Source organism: Clavelina lepadiformis, chromosome 1 (assembly GCF_947623445.1).
Source record: "Clavelina lepadiformis chromosome 1, kaClaLepa1.1, whole genome shotgun sequence".
In the NCBI taxonomy this organism is placed as follows: Eukaryota; Metazoa; Chordata; class Ascidiacea; order Aplousobranchia; family Clavelinidae; genus Clavelina; species Clavelina lepadiformis.
Window position 1 is genome coordinate 27,864,217 of NC_135240.1, and position 12,517 is coordinate 27,876,733.

The window sequence follows — 12,517 nt, forward strand, 5'->3', positions numbered from 1 at the left end:
TAATTAATATTGGAAAAATTATCCACAACTGTTTGAGCTCTACAAAATAGCTCTCATTTTGTTAGTAGGGCATATTCCGCTTCATTGGAGACAAGCTTTTCGTAACTGAAGATTTAATCACTAACGCGAGCTAAACAGTAGGCTACCGGTGTAGTGAAAAATGTAGGCTATGTGGAGTGTTTTGACGAAAAAGTGCCCATTTCCTAATCAAGCGTAAATTTTCTCTGATTTAGAATTAACTTAACCTGCATGTTTTGTTTTCTTGTTTGCAAGTTAAGTTTTTTAACTTGCAAATTTTCTTTCAAACCGACGATAATCTCCAAGGTTTTTGAGCGGAAAACGCAGAGGCATGCGATTTATCTACGTCACAATGTCCTGAACTAATGCGGCACGACACGGGTTTTGTAGCTGTTTTGTATTTTCAATGCCAAAAAATAGGACAATTTCTCCAGCAAGTAGCCTACAATGCAAATAAAATTTTACGTTTAAACAATTTATCATAAGTTTTTTTATAATTAGGCCTATACGCATATGCACAAGTAATGCATTCAGCTTCAAAATCATTACGTCTTTTTCTAAAACAATCATACTACTGCCGCAGTTCATCAGAAAACACAGTGTTCCTCTTTCGCATTATTGCTTGGCTTTATTTAGATTTATGTTTGTCTAAATTAAAGCAATGATAAGAAAAATGATTAGACCTCATGCTGTCACTGAAAAGTCGTTTGAATTGACTTAGGTTTCATGCCAAAATGTCATAAACTATAAAGGCTATAAAAGGCTATAAATGTAATGTTCCTGCTTAGAATGACTCAGGCTTTGAGGCTTTTAACAGCATATTTAAGTGAAAAGAGTAAGTGGAAAGAGAACACGCATATATATAAGATAATCTGGAATGAATGCGTAACGGCATGTTCGGACATTGAGAAGCAAGCTGAGGCATTTTGGGTAGAGATTAACCACAATTGGCGCTATTTACAGTTAGCAAACAACCTTCTTAATACATCTGTTACAATAAAGGCTATAAAAAAGTTACATAAATATATAATTCTTTTGAAAATACATAAGCAAAAAAGCACAAAATGCAAAAAAGGAGACATTTGGGTATTTTTCAGTGTCCTCGGAGGACAATTCATTTTTCTTTAGAAAAGAGGACAAATCCTCCTAAAAGAGGACATACGGTAGCCCTAGCCAACATCTGTGACTTGTAGACGGTGTTTTTTCTTTTCGAGTATATAGGCATTCCATAAAGTTACAGTATCATGCTGTTCAGCCATTGAATACCAAACCTTTAAACTTTCATTCCCTAGTTTGTCTTCTGCGGGGCAAAGATAACCGAATGTTGAATACAAATATACAAGCACCGGCTTTATTATGTATATTATAAGAACCGTGTTCTTCGAATGTGTAAGTAGCGGCCATAATTTGTTATAGATAAGCACCGAGTTTTACGAATATGCCAATACCGGTCTTTAATGGTATTCTATAAGCACCGAGTTTTACAAAGATCCAAGCACCGGGTTTTATGAATTTACAAGCATGGCCGTTTTTAATCTCCACTGGAAATGGTAATTTTTTGTGATGTCTATTTAATGGATGATGTTTTATAGCTGGAGAAACATAGATATCTTATATATAACAACAAGATATCCAATCCATAGATATCTTATATAGAATAACTAGGTATCTAACTCTCGCTGAAAACTGAAGCAAGCCTGCGATGACACATGCGCCCAAAAGCGTTGGGAGAGAGTGAGACAAAAGCTAAGAAAGGCTAATAGCCAACTGTAAATTAGTTCGGTATAGGCCTAATTCTATTGAATTTTTTCGAAAAGCCGAGCTGTTTGCACTGCGCTATCACCGATTGTTTTTATAAATATTTATATTTTACTGTATCAATGAGTAAGCTTGCCTAGGCTAATTGCCTACCGGTACCGTATAGGTCTAGCATAAGGCAATGTGGTTGCCCTTCATTTCAGTAAGAGGTGCATGGTCCAAAGCAAATGATTGATACATAAAAAATTACTTTCAACAATTTATTGCCAGAAACCATCCTACCATTCGCATAAACTGCTCGCTAATGATACCGGTACGGTACGAGCCGTTTCAGTACCTGGGCCCATATTTAAACGCCAAACACCCTTTAACTATGCAATTGAGCTTTAGCAATATTGCTTAGCCTCGTCTGCATCAAAAAACGTCTTTCCATTTCATAAATATTTGCCAATGTCACATAATCCTTTCATATGTTGCATTCAACACATATGCGCCAGAGCATTTCTGGTCGCATATGTTGACAAAGTGGCGGACCCATACTGGCTTCACTTCTTAAAGCGCAAGCATAGGTAGTTGGATATCTAGTTATTGTATATAAGATATCTATGATCCAATCCAACTCCCTCTGAGTGAACCAAACCTGCGACGACATGTGCGCCCAAAAGCGTTGGGATAGACCGATAGAGTGAAGGAAAGGGCTTTTAGCCAATATTGTAAATTGGAGTAGTTCTGTATAGGCCTAATTCTATGAAAGTTTTTCGAAAGACCGAGGTGTTCGCACTGCGCTATCACTGAATGTTTTTGTAAATATTTGTATTTTAGCGTTATCGATGAATAAGCTTGCCTAGACTAATTGCCTACCGGTACCGTATAGCATAAGGGAATGGGGTAGCCCTTCATTCGAGTAAGAGTTGCATGATTCAAAGCAAATGATTGATGCATATTTTTTACAAAATTAGGTGTTAATGTGAAAGAAATATATGTGAAAGACACGAAATGAAATATTATGAAACCTAATACAAACCATATATATCTAATATATTTCATACATTTCAAACATTTTTCGGATGTTCTCAGAAAGTAATCATCATGAGTAATGACTTAGACATTGCTAAATAAAACAAGTTTGTTTGATTGCTGCCGGTAACCAATTTTGTGTTTTTGTATCACAGTTTTGGTATACTGCTGGTCACAGGTCAAAAACCTGATGGTGAAAAATTCTGTAATAATTTTCTTTATTAATTGTAAACAATGAAGATCTTCACGTCAAATCTCAAAATCGTCATCATGGTTTCTTAGGGATAGAAATGAATCATATTTTTTAACTTTTTCATAAATTAATTCACGCAGGTTTTGACTGAGATGATCCTTGATGCAAATTTTAGGATTTAGTGAATTAAATCCACAAACAGCAGCTCAAAAGAGCTTCTCTGCCTGTCTGACCACAGTTACAACACCTGCTGATGGGGTAATTAAACCCCCTCGGTCTTTGACTTGAATTAAAGCCAGGTATGGAAGTCAATTTTTGTGCTGTAGCTGTGGTCATCTCAAGAACTCTTCTGTTGTGTACGTGCTTCAACACAAACGACAAAAAACAATGACAAAACGACAAAATGAAACATTTCTGTTGGACTGTTTTGTGATAAATCTTTCACACAAAAAGCAAATATGAAAGTTCATTTAAAGACTCACATGAGTATAAAGTTGTATCAATCTCGAATTTGTCATATGAAAGCACACACTGGGCTGGGTTATTATCATTGTCAAATTTGTTTTAAATCATTTTCACAAACTGCCTATTTACAAACTTTTTTAAACTCCATACTGAAGAATGCCCTTATCAATTCAATGTTTGCTGCAAATCATTTTTACAAAGCCATCTCCAAAGTCATATTGATATGACGGTACACACTGGCTAGAATGCTTATAAATGCGGTGTTTGCTTTAAATTACTTTCACATAAAAGCTATTTGCGAAATCATTTTACAATTCACACCTGGGGGCAACGATAGCAGTTTTCTTGTTGTGGGAAGTCGTATTGATCAGGACTCAGGAAAGTTTACAACAAAGGATGACCAGAGAAATGATGACATTTAAAAAGCTATTTGGACATAAATCTAGTTTTAAAAATCATTTACATTTTATTCTTAAAGATTTTGCTGTTTATTGAATCTGTTTTGAAATCAATTTTTGCTACAACATTTCAAGATTGTTTTGCTAATACAAAGACATAGTTTTTTAAGGCTTTAGTTGACATACATCTTGTAACAATATTTTTGTTTTAGATTTTTTCAGTTTGTCATGTTTAACACTAGAACGGCCAGAGTTGCGATAAGCCGTCAACGGCCGCTAACGGTCATTTTGATCGCTTTTCCGAAAATTTGTTTTATCTAAGAATTGCTTTGCGTGTTTGCAGCCTAATTATTGAATTTATATTTAAGTCACATAATTCCATTAATCTATCCACCAAAAAGTTTTTATTTCAAGGAATGGGCTAAAATCTGGACACAAAATTGGAAAATTTTCACATTTGCGTTGTCGCACATCTAATACATTCAAAAAGCTCCATAGCGATGCAGTTACCACATACGATTTTGTTACATTTCAAACAACGCTTCTTGGTTTTGTTTTTAGTTTCCAGCTATTTCACACTGTTTACTCTTCTTGGCAAATCTTTTTTCATGAGCATTCGGCGGTGTTTGAGGTCTTGCAATCGTAGCGTTGCTCCTTGATCTTTCAACGATGTAGTCTTCACGTAGTTCTGTAGCCAGCTTAAAGATGAAATCCCGGCTTGAAACTTAGTCAGCTGTTCAATCCCGGCTTGAAACTTATACAGCACATAAGCATTGATGCCTGCTAAATCCAACATGTTTTAGAAGACAGCAGCGGGCCAACGATGTGTACCTGCTTTGACTGAATACTGCCTGGCCATTTGATCAGCCACATCAACACCACATTTGGTCTTGTTATAAAATTCAACTGTCTCCGGTTTCTTTTTGTCACTGTGCCAAGTTCAACAAACTGATGCAGAGAACTAAGAATACAAACGCTTTTCCTGAGCTTACACTGATACACAGTTTGAGTTGCCACGGCGCCTGCCTTCATGAGCTTACTAAAATAGCGTTGCTGCAAGCATTTAAATTTGTATAGACAAAGGTGCTGTCCAAGTGCTGTCGCGTCAAAGTGATTTTGTGTCGCATGATTAAGTGTCCAAGTTCCGTGATTAAATGTCCAAGTGATTAAGTGTCGTTACACCATACAAAGAGACATCACTTGGGGCATCTTCCAACTCCAAATCTTCAACGAAGTTTCGAAACTGTCGATGGTTCTTCGCATTAACAAGTATGAAATTTATAATTTCGATGACAGTTTTTATGACATTGTCGTATTTGAAATATTTGGCTACAAGATGTTTGCGATGGATAATGCAATGTAAAGGAAAGAACTCTGGAAAGTTAGGATCAGATTTCATCAGTCCAATTAATCCTTTATGTTTACCCACCATTGCTGGTGCACCATCAGTTGTGACGCTGACGAATTTATTAAGTGGCACATTGGCTCTTGCTAAAGCTTCATTGAGTGCATTTTTAATATCAATTCCACGAGTCGTTTCTCTTAATGCCACCAAGTTTAACAATTCTTCTTTAACAGTCATATCTGATGAAATGTATCGAACAAATATTGCTAGTTGTGGATTATCTTGAATATCGGTTGATTCAGTAAAAATCGAGTAAAAAATTTAAGAACACGTTCGCTTGCAATGAATTTTCAACACTCATCATTAGTGCGATTATTTTTTGACTTGTCAAAAAAAGTCAAAAATTTGTCAAATTTACAGCGTTAAGTCAAAAATTGTCAAAATTGTTTACAAACTGCATTGTCGTGGTGTCATAGAGGTTGCACTGTAGGTGAACTTGTCATTTTACATTGTACACCTTGTAGCCTACTTCATACTGTTGTATTTTTTGTTTATTAAACGTTCTCAAACATTGTTAAGGTACGCTTAATAAAAATTAATAAAATAAAAAAAACAATCGTATAAGTTTCTGAAAAAAACACAGAGTACTTCCAAAGGCATTCTAGATTAGAAAGCAGTGTTATTGAGTTCACTGGGGTTCGGTTTATACGTCATGTCGCAGCATTTAAAATAACATTGGTGGTATCTATTGTTACGAATTGGAACGAGAAATCTGTACAATTACATCGTATTAGAGCTCCATTACATCCCTCACAGTAAACCGGTTCTTCAAATTGTGGAGCCTCTTTCGCTGGGTCGTTGCTTCTCCGGACTTGAACGTAGTTCTTGCACGCACATCGGACTTCTGTAATTTCGTCTATTGGCAACTCGGCAAAGTCATATGCCATATGATCTATCTTACTTCTTTGTGTTTCCTGTTTTTCTTGATTTTCTGTTGAGTCCCCGCTGATATCCTTTCTCTTGTTCCCTTGGTTCGCATTAGAGTTGAGCTCCGGGCTCTCTTCCCGTGGAGTCCTTGTTTTTGCTCGGCTCCTACCCCAGGTGCTCTTCTCCTTTGCTCCACGTCGCGGTTCATCTACTTTTCGTTGTGTTTCCTGTGTCTTCTGATTTTCTGTTGAGTCCCCGCTCATGTCGTTTCTTTTGTTTCTTTGTGTTTTCTGCTGTTCTGGGGTTAGTTCGTTTGGGTCGTGGCTGGAGCTCTCCTTTGATGGATCCTGTTCTGTTGGCCGGCCGTGTTTGTTTTTGCCGGCCAACCAATTTTGTGTTTTTGTATCACAGTTTTGGTATAATGCTGGTTATATGTCAAAACCTTGATGGTGAAAAATTCTTCAACTCCCATGTTGAATAGTACTGTCTTTTAGTTATAGAATGAAGAAAATGTCGCATTTCAGAGCTTCATTTGGTAAAAAATGTAAGAACACGTTCGCTTGCAATGAATTTTCAACACTCATCACTAGTGCGATTATTTTTTGACTTGTCAATTTACAAATTTACAGCGTTAAGTCAAAAATTGTCAAAATTGTTTACAAACTGCATTGTCGTGGTGTCATAGAGGTTGCACTGTAAGTGAACTTGTCATTTTACATTGTACACCTTGTAGCTTACTTTATACTGTTGTAAATGGCCCATTGTCTACTTATTATGAATCAGCTCTTGCTTCGGTTTTGCTTTAGATACTTTATGTATCTTTAGTTTAGATAAATGTATTGCACAGTTTTTGTTGTGTCTTATTTGCAGTTTTTTTGGCAGTGATTTGTAATTAGCTCATTTCCCTTTTCAGAATAGGCTAGGTCTGTGTTCAGATTTTTGCTCTTCTTTACTACAGTAAATTTTAACTTTTTGTACAATAATGCGTAATTTATCTACTAGAGTTCTTAAGGCCATAGTTGACATATATCTTGTAACAATATTTTTGTTTCAGATTTGTTTACTTTGTCATGTAAGTGATTAAGTGTCAATTAACTTCAATCAGCAAAGCTAGAGATAAATTTGTTAAAAACTTTGTTATACCTTGTTTTTCTGGACAGTTTTCACTTTCCTATGTTAAGCTATTGTTTATGCTGCTCTCCTTTTGTTTTGTATGCTGTATAGGTGCATAACCATGACGACATAGACATTAGCTAAGTTATTTTACAGGATTGTGTAAATAAATATTTAAAAATCAACAATTGCTGAGTCTGAAAACTTAAATCAAAAGATTGTACACAAATACAACGATTGCAACATGTCAGCTTTGAAGTTTTCTGATAAAGAAAAGACAAATTGTAAAAACATTAAAAGCAATATTGGATGTTTGATGGCAACTAAGGAAAAAGACAAAGAAAAATATTTTTGCTGCAAAGTTTGTGATAAATCTTTTAAAAACAAATCAAACTTGAATTCTCATTCAAGGACTCACACTGGTGAGCAGCCATATCAATGCCGGATTTGTTGCAAATCATTTTCACTAAACAGCAGTTTGAAAACTCATATAAAAGTCCACACTGGAGAGCGTCCTTATCAATGTGATGTTTGCTGCAAATCATTTTCACTACGCAGCAGTTTGCAGCGTCATACGAAAATCCACACTGGGGAGCGCCCTTATCAATGCGATGTTTGCTGCAAATCATTTTCACAAAGCGGCCAATTGCAGCATCATATGAAAGTCCATACTGGGGAGCAGCCATATCAATGTCGGATTTGTTGCAAATCATTTTCACTAAACAGCAGTTTGCATCGTCATATGAAAGTCCACACTCGAGAACGCCCTTATCAATGTGATGTTTGTTGCAAATCATTTTCACGAAACAGCAGTTTGACAACTCACATGAAAGCTCACACTGAATAGCGATAGCGACACAGAAATTTGCAGCGTCATATGAAAGTCCACATTGGAGAACATCCTTATCAATGTCAGATTTGTTGCAAATCAGTTACACAAAATAACAGTTTGAGAACTCACATTAAAGTTCTCACTGTTGAGCGTGCTTATCAATGTCAGGTTTGTTGCAAATCATTTTCACACAACAGCAATTTGCAGCGTCATATGAAAATCCACACTGGAGAACGTCCTTATCAATGCGAGGTTTGTTTCAAATTATTTTCACAAGCCGGCCATCCCCGAAGTCATATGACTGTACACCCTGGCTAGAATGCTTATAAACGCGGGGCTTGCTTTAAATTACTTTCACATAGGAGCTTTTTGCGACACTGGAGAACAACGACAGCAGTGTTCTTGTTGTGAGAAATCGTTTGGATTGAAGTCGAATTTATCAGGTCACAGGAAAGTTTACAACTCAAGATCACCAGATAAATGATGACATTTTAAAAAGCTATTTGGACATGAATTTACTTCTAAAAATCATTTACATTTTATTCTTAAAGATTCTGTTGTTTAATGATTCATGTTTTGAAATCATTTTTGCTACAACATTTTAAGATTGTTTTCTTAATGCCAAGAGATAGATATTTAATGCTTCAGTCAACATACATTTTGTAACAATATTTTTAGTTTTAGATTTGTTTACTTTTTCATGTAAGTAATTGAGTGTCATTTAAAAACTTGAGCTTCAATCAGCAAAGCTAGAGATGAATTTGTTAAAAACTTTGTTATAAGTTTTTTTTTTTAACATTTTTCACTTTCGTATGTTAAGTTATTGTTTTGTGTTGCTCTCTTTTGTTTTGTATGCTGTATAGGTGCTTAACCATGACGACATAGACATCAGTTAAGTTGTTTTACACGTTTGTTTAACTTTGTTTTTCAAGTAAAAATTTTTTCTAAAATGTAATTAGCAAAAATTATGTTATGCAATAACAGCATTCTTTGCCTAAACTTTGTACAACATTCACTTGAAAAAATGTTGTACTGATAGAACTATGATAAATGATAGAGGAAAGTTATCGGCGTGTAACTGCAGTAATTTGCGTTCTTGTCAGAACTTTTAACTAGTTACTACTTTTATTGTTGATTGCCTTCCAAAGTTGGTCTGAGTGTTATTTGGTTAATTTTATGTTTTTAATATATTATATTGGAAACATATTGTTAACATTTTGTTTATTTACAAGAATTACAGTAAAAGGATATTTTTACGAATCTGTTTCTCACATTTTTTACGTTTTGTCAAATGGAATGTTTTTAGATTTTTCCCATTCATGATCTTTCTATAATTCATATATCATCTGCGTTTATGGCCTGAACCAGCGAACTATAAACTTTAAGTCTGTGTCAATATTTATAATCCATTAACTTTATAACACTTTTAACAATGTTTTTTGTCAAATGTTCGATTGATGATTAATTATTATTATGCTGTTTCCAAAGGGAGCTCTTTACATGGTTTGTTATCCAAGTGATTTACTGTTAAATTTTGCTAATGCTGAATTCTTTGTTCTTTCTTCTTAACCTTTGCATGAGATGCAACTCTGAAATTCTGCAAACTACGACACTAAGCATAACTGTTATGGTCTTTGTTTATCATCTTATGCTGTGTTATTCAAACACGGTGCGCAATGTGTCCAAATATGTTTTATTTCAAACTTGACATTACAGCGTACTTTTTGTTTTTTTACAATAGGAGTTTAAAAGTGTTATTATTTAGTATGGAGTGTCATCCAAGTGGTTTGCCAGTAGCCATTATGTTAAAAGAATTTAGCGACCTGATTTTGCAAGAATTGAAATCAATGCGACATGATCTGAATTTGGGATTTGCCAAAATGCAAGAAAACATGAAAGATATGTATTCAAAGCTTCTTGCAGAAGTAAAAAAAATGTGAAACCACAAACAATGTAATGCCAGTTGAAGAACTATCGCAACCATCGAATGTAGAAACTGATATTGGTATTTGTATTCAAGAAGTTTATTCAGAGAAGGCGTCAGTTTGTCGTCATCTTATGCCTACTAAAGAAGAACCTTTACAGGATTGGGAGATGTCACGATTTGACACTGGTGATAAAACTGCTCCCATGATAAAAAGTATTGTCCATCAGTCAGAGATTGAAAGAAATGTCACAATCAAGGATGAAGTTTTCGGATTTTGAAAACTTAAATGAAAGAAACTCACTGGTAGAATTTAACGCATCTCGATTGGATAAATGTACATCAAGTGATAAACGCAACACTAACAAGGTTAAGCAGTCTCCATTCTCCAATAAATGTTGGCTAAAGGAGAGTAGCCATACCAATGCGACGTTTGTTCCAAATCCTTTTACAAGCGGGCCATCTCCAAGTTATGTGGAAGAAATGTATTTATGAAAACAGAAAACTTCCTGAAATTCGGATCATTTAAGATCAGAGGAGCAACGAATGCGGTCGCTTATCTTGTGGAAAGGAAAAACAAACCTGACTGCATTGTCACACACAGCAGTGGAAATCATGGACAAGCCGTGGCAAAAGCTGCTTACAATTTCCACATTCCTGCATATATTGTGATGCCAAGCAATGCCCCGGAGTGCAAGAAAAATGCAGTGAAGAGTTATGGCGGTTTCGTTGTGCAATGCGCACCAACTGAGAAAGCTCGAGAGCAAGGAGCAGAAAAAGATTGTCGTGAAAAAGGGGATGTTTTATCCACGCAAATCAGACAGCCGAAGTAATCAGTGGTCAAGGTACAATCGGGTTTGAAATGTTGAAACAAAATCCTGATCTCGACGCAATTGTAGTTCCAGTTGGAGGAGGAGCAATGATAAGTGGCATCACCATCGCTGCAAAACACATCAAACCTTTAATCAAGATCTATGCAGCTGAACCAGAAAAAGCAAACGATTGTTACATATCAAAATGTAACAGTCACATCACACTAGTGGACCATCCTGTGGTTACAATCGCCGATGGTGTTAAAGTGACAATTGGTGAAAATGCCTGGCCCATTATAAGAGATCTGGTGGATGATGTCATCACTGTGTCAGAAGAGCAAATCATAGAGGCAACAAGGCTAGTTTGGGAAAGAGCTAAGCTTGTAATTGAACCAACATCAGGTGTGGGCATTGCAGCCATCGTCAGTGAGAAGTTTTCAAAAGCGAAAGGCATGCACGATGACGTCAAGAATATTGGGGTGGTTCTCTGTGGTGGAAATGCTGATGTTGGAACTAAAGCTAAAATTTTAACTGGTGTCTAAAGATGCCATGAAGAATCTTTAGTGCTAAAACTATGCATCATCATCTCAACCCACACTCTGCTTTGGTTGAAAAAATCATTCCTTGCAGTCATAGGCATGGTATACTACATAATTACAAGGCACATATAAATAAATCTTTATTAAAGTTAATCCATCGCAACTCAATTCTGTTGCCAGATTTGTTTCACTCAAGGGATCAATTTTATTTGTGTCAGCCTTAAATTATCTATTGTATTGTATCTATTAAATATACATGAAAATGTTAAACCATGAAGGTGATGATGCCTTAAATATTGTTTTTAAAGTAACGACGCACCACTGAGATACGTATAATTTTAAAGACATTTTTATGGATTTGATTGGAAATTAAAATCTTCTAGATTGTTCAAGTTGTCACTATAAATTTCAAGGTGCTTTTCAATAATTGTGCAATTAAATCTCGTCTCGACTTTTTTCAGATGAAATTCTTTTGTAAGTTGTGGTTTTTCTGGAATTAGTCTGTTCCTAGTGGCAGAAATTTTGATGCAATGATATGGTTTATCCCTACCCAATGACGCCAATAGGTGACACTTGCTTCTGAAAACAACGAATAATATTAGAATAAACATATATTAATTACAAGTAAGAGATCTTATGCAAATAAAATGCATTTAGAACATCAGTGACGAGTTGGTTGATTTGCTTTTGTTATCGGTCGCCATCTACCACTTCCGCTGGCTTCATATGAACTAATCACTTCGACTTTCACATTTGAGTGTGTGGAGTTAAGTCTTGACCCTGCCCCCATATTAGATTGAACTTTGTCATATTTGTTCTTCAATTGCTTGTGGTACTGGATAACGTCTTTCTCGTAGAAGTCTGTCAGTGCATGAATGTCTCCGATGTTCATGTCGTGAAGGAGTTTATCCAGGCAATCATAGAAACCAGTGCGACCTGTCAATGCTTCGTTGTCAATCAAACTCTTTAGTGTGGTGCACATGTTACTCAGGTAATGCTTAATGACGTCACGCAAAACGCTGAGAGTTGATTTTGATGCAACTTCGAAACCGTGACAGAAAAGTATCCTAGAAAGTCCCCACTCAATAGCGTCATCAACATCGGAACAACTAAGGCAGCTGGAAGTGTTGTTAAAATTTTGTTTCTTAGCTGGATCATTCATTGTGTTTCGGAATT

The 12,517-nt window shown here is 35.8% G+C and overlaps 1 pseudogene; it reads left to right on the forward strand.

The window, feature by feature from the left end:
- Positions 1-6,511: 6,511 nt before the first annotated feature.
- LOC143448242 (serine racemase pseudogene) lies at positions 6,512-11,731 on the forward strand (annotated as a pseudogene).
- Positions 11,732-12,517: the final 786 nt, after the last annotated feature.